Source organism: Cricetulus griseus, assembly GCF_003668045.3.
Source record: "Cricetulus griseus strain 17A/GY chromosome 1 unlocalized genomic scaffold, alternate assembly CriGri-PICRH-1.0 chr1_1, whole genome shotgun sequence".
In the NCBI taxonomy this organism is placed as follows: domain Eukaryota; kingdom Metazoa; phylum Chordata; class Mammalia; order Rodentia; family Cricetidae; genus Cricetulus; species Cricetulus griseus.
The window spans coordinates 125,368,229-125,377,266 of NW_023276807.1; the positions used below are offsets into that span (position 1 = coordinate 125,368,229).

Sequence of the window (9,038 nt, forward strand, 5' to 3'; positions counted from 1 at the left end):
CTTACATGAGGGATCAGGAAGGTAGAGTTCAGGAAAGGGCAGAGAGGAGAGGAAGGAAAGATAGAGGGAGCCATTATGGGGTAAAGGAGAAACCTGGCACTAGGGAAATTCCCAGGAATCCATAAGGACGACCCCCAACTAAGAATCTAAGCAATAGTGGAGATGCTACCTTAAATGCCCCTCTGTTATACTGAGATTGATGACTACCTTAAATACATCTTGTTTTGCCAGTGAACTTGTGGTGGTGGCCATGCTAATCTTCTCTGTTTCATTTCAATTTTAGTTCACTGGCAAAGCAAGATGCCACTACACATAGCTATTACTAATAGTACATTTAAAAAATGTGTTTATGTAGCTTGGTCTGTTTGTGGTGAGCCTAGCAGTGGGATCAGGTCCTGTCCCTGTCCACTTACACTGGCTTTTGGGAACATATTCCCCATGCTGAGTTGCCTCTCCCAGTCTTGATGTAGTGGGAAGAACTTAGTCCTCTCTCAACTTGACATGCATGCCATGCTTTGTTGACTCCCATGGGAGGCATTATTCTTTCTGAAAAGAGACTGAAGAGGAAGGGATGGGAAAATAGAGGGGAAGCAGGAGCAGGAGGGAGGAACAAGAGAAGTGGAGGGAGGGGAAACTGATCAGGATGTAAAATAAATAAAAAATTTTAATTAATATAAACAAATAAATTTTTAAAAAGTAGAGGTTTAGATCAAAGGCATTTAACTATTTCTTTGGTTGTGCTATTTAAACATTGGTTGAGGGGACAAACTACTTAACACAAAAAGATTACTTGGCACTGAAAAAAATTACTCGGTTGAACTCTGTGGAGAGTGTCTTTATGAAAGAAGTCTACAATTAGTCAGCAAGGTCTGACTAAGTATGTTGAGGACCCTAACCCTACATTGGGAAATTTGAAGTGTCCTCCCAAAACACATAGAATCCATATGATGCCCAGAGAATCAAATAAATTCTTTTCATTGACATACTTCAGTGTCTATCTTCACATTAACTAGTTAACTAGTCAGATAATTGCCTAACCCTGAGTTCTGTTCACATGAACCAATTATACTCAAACCTGGCTAGTGGCCTACAATAATAACTGAATCATCACTTCTTGAACATTTGTTATGTGACTAAAAATATGCTTCATGGACAAAAAGTCAATTAATAGTAATTTGTTTAACTTTACTTTATGTGCATTGGTATAAAGGCATTAGATCCCCTAGAACTGGAGTTACAGACAGTTATAAGCTGCCATGTAGGTGCTGGGAATTGAACCTGGGTCCTCTAGAAGAACAGTCAGTGCTCTTAACCACAGTTCCACCTCTCCAGCCCCCAATTAATAGTAAATTTATTGGAAAAGCATAGCAGTTGGATAATGATGGAAAAACACTTTTGTTACTAGAACAAGTCAATAAAGCATAGTAACTAAAATGAACCAGTTTCATTCAGAGGCAATTTATAAGGATCAACCACTGTCCAGAAAAGAATTAACAAAGCCATTTATCATTCTTTTCAGAGATCTACTGTGCATGTTAAAATGTTTTAATTACCATAATAATTGACTCCTTGTTTACATGAAATAAATCAGTAATGATGATATTGGGGGAAAGAAAATTACCCAAACTGGCCCTGATGTCATAACAGTGTGAGGGCCGTCCCTATCCCTGGTCAGCAGCAGCACATGGGTGACTAGACCCTACACCTAGCTGTGCAACATAGTAGAGCTGGCCCTGACAGTGTAGGTGTGGGGGAATAGACTCTGCGAATGTGAAAGCAAGAAAACTAGCCCAGCCCCTTGCATATTACTTCAAGTGGTGAACTAGTCAGGTCAGTGCTGGAGAACTCAGCTTGTTAATGAAGACAGGGGAGAGCTGGCAGGCTGACCAACACTGCAACTACCCAGGTCCAGAACCAGGGTTATGTGATGGTCCACCAAAACATTCATCTCATCTATGATCTTCTGGAGTGGTGCCTGGGGTTGGGGTGGGGAGTTATGGGGGCTGTGTCTAGTGGACACAGAGCTGCAGGATCTTCACAACACACGTCAGCAACAGGATGCCCTGGAAAAGTAACAGTGAGGACTAAGAGCTGATGGTGTAGCACAGACCAGGGGCCTTGAATCAGACCAATAACTCTTTGAAATGAAATTCTGCATGTAAAGATGTATGGACAAAGGAGTTTATTGCATGACTCACTGGGTCACACTGCAGCTTCCATGGTAAGATTTTCCCCTTCCCCATCCCCTTTTTTCCTGTTTTATATTGTTAAATGTTATCATTTTTTATTGGGGGAAGATGGGTGGGATCGGGAGACATGATGTGAAAGACACAAAGAATAAATGAAAAGAAAATTAAAAAAAAAGAAAGAAAGAAAACTACCAAAACTTCCCAAAGCTGAACCTACTCTACTGTTGCCATGGCAACCCACAAGAGAAAATAGCTGATGTTCAACAATAAGAGGAAAAAGCCTCTAAGAAAACAATGAAACATGACTTGTCATTGCATATATTAGTCAGCCTACCCAGCATGGCATTTTAAAATCTTTCCAGATGATTGCTACATTGTTGACATGAACTTCATGTAACTCCCTTGTCTTCAAAGAGATCAACTAGTTAGATCTTCCACTATTCTACACAGCAGCTTCAGTGTCTCAGCATCTGAGAGGAGTAAGCATTCAGAAGAGTCACATACCCTATGAGAAATAGCCTCTGTCATGGAAACAGACAATTAAGTCAAAATTCCTTCTCTCCAAAGAAAGTCCCAGGCCTGACCCCAACCCTACTTCCAGGGTAGGTAGTAAGAACAGAACTCAGCATGAGAAAGGATGAAGAACATGGCTGAAGTCTACTATATCCCAGATACTACGTATCATTTAATCATCCCAATTATTACTTTCATTTGTCAGCAGGTGATAAGAGGGAAGGAGAGCATTAGAATCCATGAATTCAGTGCATTTTCTTGAGAGCAAGCAATACATCAGGCAGCATTAAAGACACTTCCATGTTTAAGTAACCAACAACATGAATTGTTCCTATGGTTCCCAAAACAGGACACAAAAGAATAGGGGGATAGAAACACTAATTTTACAATAATGTTGTTTTGAGGAAAAAATAAATTTACTAAAAATTATTTTAAACCAATTTTGTATTTAAAATAACACTTCTGGTATTTGAAAATCTTTTGCTTGATTTTAACAACCACTGACAATTCGGGTTTATCTCATCTGAAATAATAACAAAGAATTGATGTAGAAGAAAAGCATGAACATCATCAGTATATTAATATTTTAATGGAACCAGAGACTCAGAACATTCAGTAACCCCCAGAAATGTTTTTAAAAAGCTTTTCTACCATTAAGTTATTATAGTTTTGTGTTATTGAAGATATTAATGCAAATATATTTGATTAATAAAACTAATTCGCTGTCAAATGTATAAACTAAATTACAATATCTTGCTCAAAACAATGCTAAATACTTTTCAGAAACATCTCAAAAAATGAATAACAGTTTATTTATTTCATAATTAGTTCTGAGCCTGCTATAGAAGCTAGTCATTAAATATTTCAATTCTATTTAGCATAATTGATATATGTGCATATGTAATACTTCTGATTGAAATCGATTCTATAAATAATGCATGCCATTTACAGCACACATCATTTTGATTTGTTTTCAATACTTATTTTAAAATATATATGGTTTTTATTTCTGTTTCTGATTTCTGAAAGACATAGATAAAATATTCATGGTATTTTTTGGTATTTAATGACTACTTGATTTCTATTTAAATATATTCAAAGCACTCAAACTAGGGGTATCATCATTTATCAAAAAAAAACAATTAAAGTTAGAAAGTTTAGCAGAAGTTAGCTTTGATATCCCTTCCCTTTTAATAAACAGATGAGTCTATCTTGCAGAAATGTAACAACCTGGCCATTTTATAATCCCATGGAGCTTAGATTCCCAGTTTGCATTTTTCTTTGGAGATCTTCTTTGTTTATATCTTTTCACTTATCCAATTTTCTTGCAATTATCTTTAAATCATTCCAATACTTTTGACAATTCTCTTTATACTGGCTTTAAAACCCCTCAATAACTAAAGGGTAAAGAGAAAGCTTTAATTGGACTCTTTCAAAGTCAGTATCCTCAAAATTAACTGTTTGATGCTCTAAGATCTATTTCCCAATCCTTCAAATTGCCGAGGATTTTCAGCAAAAGCAAGTACTTCATCTGAGTATTTACACCCTTCTATGTTCCATATGTTCTATACCTTTGCAGTTGTTTTGTAATCCAGTAATTATTTGGAAAATAATCTGTGTAGTTACAAAAATGTAAAAAACCTAATTTAAGTACTTTTCTATAAGGATGAAGCTCTTTATTCCCCATTCTCTGGTGTCTAGGTATGTGGAGTGGTGTGTGTGTGTGTGTGTGTGTGTGTGTGTGTGTGTGTGTGTGTGTTATGATATATATTACATATATGTACATATGTATATACATATATATGGCCATGTTCATGGTGAAGGTGAATAAAGCATGCAAGAAGCCCAGCTGACTATGAATTCACCTTTCCCAGTGCAACAAGGGTCCTTTTCATAGTCCATTTCCTCTACTAGAACAAAACTCCATAGATTTGGCAGCATTTAAGCAACTAAATGTATTTCTCACAGTTCTGGAAGCTGAGATATCAATCTTCAAGTCACTATCAGATTGGTTTATGGTTGATGGAGGTGTCTTTGTAAAAGTTTTCTGACACTATGAAACAAATGAGTATCTCTTTCAGGTCATTTGTCCTATTCATGGACTCCAACCCCATTTTCTAGTAACCTCCCCAAAGCCCCATCTGTTAACACTATCAGCTTGGTGATGAGGATGCAACAGATGAGCAGATCCATCTTCTGACATGCTAATGATGTGGCCCCTTAGATGCCCCTCAACTGAAAAATAGATAAAGAAAATGTGGCACATTTATACAATGGAGTATTACTCTGCTGCAAAAAAAATGACATTAGGTAAATGGATGGAAATAGAAAAAAACACCATGAGTGGAGGTAACCTAGACCCAGAAAGACAAACACTGTATGTACTCACTCATTAGTGGATATTAGCTGTAAAATACAGGACAGCTCCAGAGAGGGTAGGTAACATGGAAGCTCAAGCAGAGACACATGAGTCTCCCTGGGAAAGGGAAATAAAAGATTGGGTGAATTGAAGTATGTAAGGATGGGAACTTGAGTGATCCAGTTTCAGGAAAAGGTTTGGGGACAGGATGAATACTGACAGAGATGACTGGAAATGGGATGCATTTTAGCCTCAGATAGAAGCATGGTGCAAAGGAAACACCCATGAATCTATAAGGGTGATCCCAGCTAAGACTCCTAGCATTAGTGGATAGTATTCTGAACTGGCCATGCCCTGAGATCAGATTGGTGACTACCCCAGTTGTCATCAGAGAGTGTTCATCCAGTAACTGAAACAGATGCCTGTAACCACAGCCAAACATTAAGCTGAGACAGGGAATAATTCTGAACAGAGGGAAGAAGGATTATAGGAGCCATAGGAGTCAAGGACATCACAAGCAAACCCACAGAAACAACTAATCAGAGCCAAGACCCAGGAAATCTATATGGAACTGACTTAGGCCCTCTACATATACGTGACATTTGTATACCTTGCTCTACTCTTGGGACTCCTAACAGCGGGAACATGGTCTGTGTGTAATGCTTTAGCTGGCTCTTAGGAATCTATTCATCATATCAGGTTGCCTGTCCCTGAGGGGATATATTGTTTGTGATCTAACAAAGCAACTGGAGATCAAAATGCAAAGCTAGCCACATTCACAGAACCAGGGAATGGTGGCACACACTTTTAATCCCAGGACTCAGGAGACAGAGGCAAAGGGATCTCTTGTTAGTTCAACACCACAGTGAGCTACACAAAATTGATCCAGTCTAAAAGAGAAACAGCTCACACAAAGTTGATCCAAGCACTTGGGATCACATGCCTTTAATCTCAATACTAGGGAGGTGGCAACAGGAGTGATATGGCTGGGCAGAAAGAGGAATATAAGTCAGGAGGAGACAGGAACTGAGAGGATTGCAGTCTGAGGTTTACTGGAGAGCAGAGCAGTCTGCTGATGGGGAATGTACTTCTTTGTATGTTTATCTTATTGATTATTGAATAAAATACTCTTTGGCCAACGAGACAGCAAGTTAGACAGGACTAGGAGTCAAAGAGGATTCTGGGAAATGTAGTAGAGAAGTGGTGATCCAGGCAGGAAGTGACATAGCAAGGAGACTCATATTTAACCAAGGAGAAATAGGAAGTGCCCCTTTTCCCCTCCGCTCTTCCTCCAGCGGAGCAATGTGATCCACCGACAAAGAGGGACACCAATAAGGCGTCCAATAAGATAAGTCTTATAAAATATATAGATGTATGATAATTGAGACTGAGCTAACAGATGAGAGTCCTAGTCATTGGCCAAGCAGCATTGTACCTAATAGAAGTCTCTCTGTGTATTCATTTGGGCCCTAACTCGGGCCGGCAGCTGGCGTAAAGCACACACGTGCAGTGGAGCTCAGGCGGCTTTTGGCGGAAAGATTTATTGTAACAGTCTGCATTGCACTCTGAGGAGATAGAAACAGGGTCACCATGTTGGTCTGAAGCAGAGGTAAGGGCTAGTGGCTCGCTGCTTTTCTTTTTCTGATATTCAGCTTGAACCCCCATATCTGTCTCTGGGTTTTTATTATTCATGCTGTGTTGTCCAGCCTTAATATTAGGGAAAGTGCTTAGGCTTACTGCAAATTGATATGCCATGCTTTGTTGATACCCATGGGAGGCCTGCCCATTTCTGAACAGAAACAGAGGAGTGAATTGGAAGGAGTGAATTGGTGGGGTGAGGGGCGGCATTGTGGTGAGGACCTAAAATAAATAAATAAATAATGAAAAAGTGGAATCCTAAAATCAGTCTGAAAGGAGGGTTGAAGTTGAAAAAGGAGGGGCAAAATGTAAGCAAAGAGCAAACTTCCAGACAAGGGCTCCAAGCTTAAAAACAACCCAGTCATCTTAGAGAATGTTGAAGGTTAGATCATGCTCCAGAATCCTTGATGGAGTTGGGGAATGGACGCTTTTACAGACCTTGGAGCAGCAGACATTCTGAGGGTCTTCCTTGTGGACTGATTCCTTGTTGTTCTAGAATGATGCCTGACTTAAAGGAAACATGTAATAGTTATTAAAATTTTTCATGCTAAAATTGTACATTACTTTCCTATGACTATATATGTTTTCATTATTGACGCATTATAAGAAACCTGAGTGTAAGAAGCAACATCTTATAAACTGATAACTCACTCCTTGGAAAAAGTGAATAAAGACAGAAATCAAATCCCATAATACCAAAATTAATTTTTGGAACTGAAATGTGACCTTGTTAGGTAGGAAAACTTATAAAATCAGTTTTCTCTTGCCTAAGCAAGACTTAGCCACCATTGTGATTGAGAAGTTTATTTGCGCATGTGTCAAAAAAAAACAAAAAACAAAACTAGTTACCTCATAAGTGAAACTGAGTTCAAAGGGAGTGATTTAATTGTATACTGCAACCACCAGGTGTTTCATTCAGTCACAGCTCATTATAAGACATTTCCCCATCACGGGAATCCAGCTTTACTGCACATTCAATCATGTTTCCCAATAGGTATTTTTGTTCAGTGTCTCTTTCTCACTGCTCTTATATGGCAAGTAGGTAACATGATGGGACAAAAACTCATTTTTGCTTAAGTGTTAATGTGGATGTGTGTATTAGCTAAGTATCATTTAGGTGATGGATGGTTCTCACTCAATGTTATACACATGTGCACTTTTTTGAGAAAATAGATTTCAAAGTGTATAAAAAGTGACAAAATATATAGGCCGTTAGACATAAATGGAAACTAGAAATCTGACTCAACTTGATGGGACCCAATGAAGCATTCATATTCCAATAACAAAATGGAGAAAATGTATCTCCTCTGCCCTGGACAAAAAATATACAGAAACTTATGTTTCCTCTCACAATATTTGCTGAGTATTAAAATCAAGCTGTACATTGCTGGAAGATAGCATTTACTTCCAATATATGACAGCACACAGAAATCAACCTTTGTTCAGAGGAAAATGAAAAATCCTCATAGACAAAACACTAAAATTCCAAGTAGAGTATTTGATTTTTCCTACTTGTTGTATCTAGTTGAATAAACTGCTTTTATTCTATTAATGTTCTATTAATAATACAATACCACTACTATTGTAAATGCACAATTTAGTGATTCCTTTTTTCATATAACTAAGGAATAGTCATTGTCTTAATTTAGATAATTCTAAGAGTTATATACTATCATTGTCCTTATTTTATAACTGTGTAACCTTGAGATTAAGTTTATTTTGCAGTGGGAAAAATGACGACAAAAGTGTTATGTTCTATAAGATAGGTCTTTCCTTCCTAACCACTGCCATCCTTTTATATAATTAAGTAGAACTTTTCAGTCTTCATGAATTACAACTTCTTTAACTTCTATTTCTTTCCCACTAGAACCATAGCTCCCTCCTCTCCAAAAATCCAGATGTATTTTTTCACTGATATTGTATTAATCTTTAAACATTTTCCCAGTCATTGTCAAGTTCATGTCTTGTAAAGTGTAGTGGGTAACTCTCTGCCCATGAACTTAGGCTATCTGGCCCAATGTAGGACCTTCTTATCTGCCTATGTGACCTCTTAAAAAGGAAGAGGGGGGACATGGCTTGCTCTCTTATGTGGTGATTGGAGACCAGACTGCAGGTTCTATTCACTCCTGGGCAGAACTGAAGACCACTGTGGCTATTTATCTTGTTGTTACCTTGTTACCTTTACATTCATGAATGTATCCTAATAAATCCATTACACCCCTTTAAATGGGCTCTGATAACTCCAACCCTGCCTGAATTGCCTTGAATTTTCAGGCATGAAAGCCCACATTTTTGCAATTGCCAGTTTAACTACACCATTCCTAGATGGCTAAAATGAC

At 38.1% G+C, this 9,038-nt stretch overlaps 1 non-coding gene across 1 annotated transcript; it reads right to left on the minus strand.

Moving 5' to 3' along the window:
• Nucleotides 1–201: 201 nt before the first annotated feature.
• On the minus strand, nucleotides 202–306 carry LOC113831591. The gene has a single exon (XR_003479519.1). It is a non-coding gene; the product is annotated as a U6 spliceosomal RNA (small nuclear RNA).
• Nucleotides 307–9,038: the final 8,732 nt, after the last annotated feature.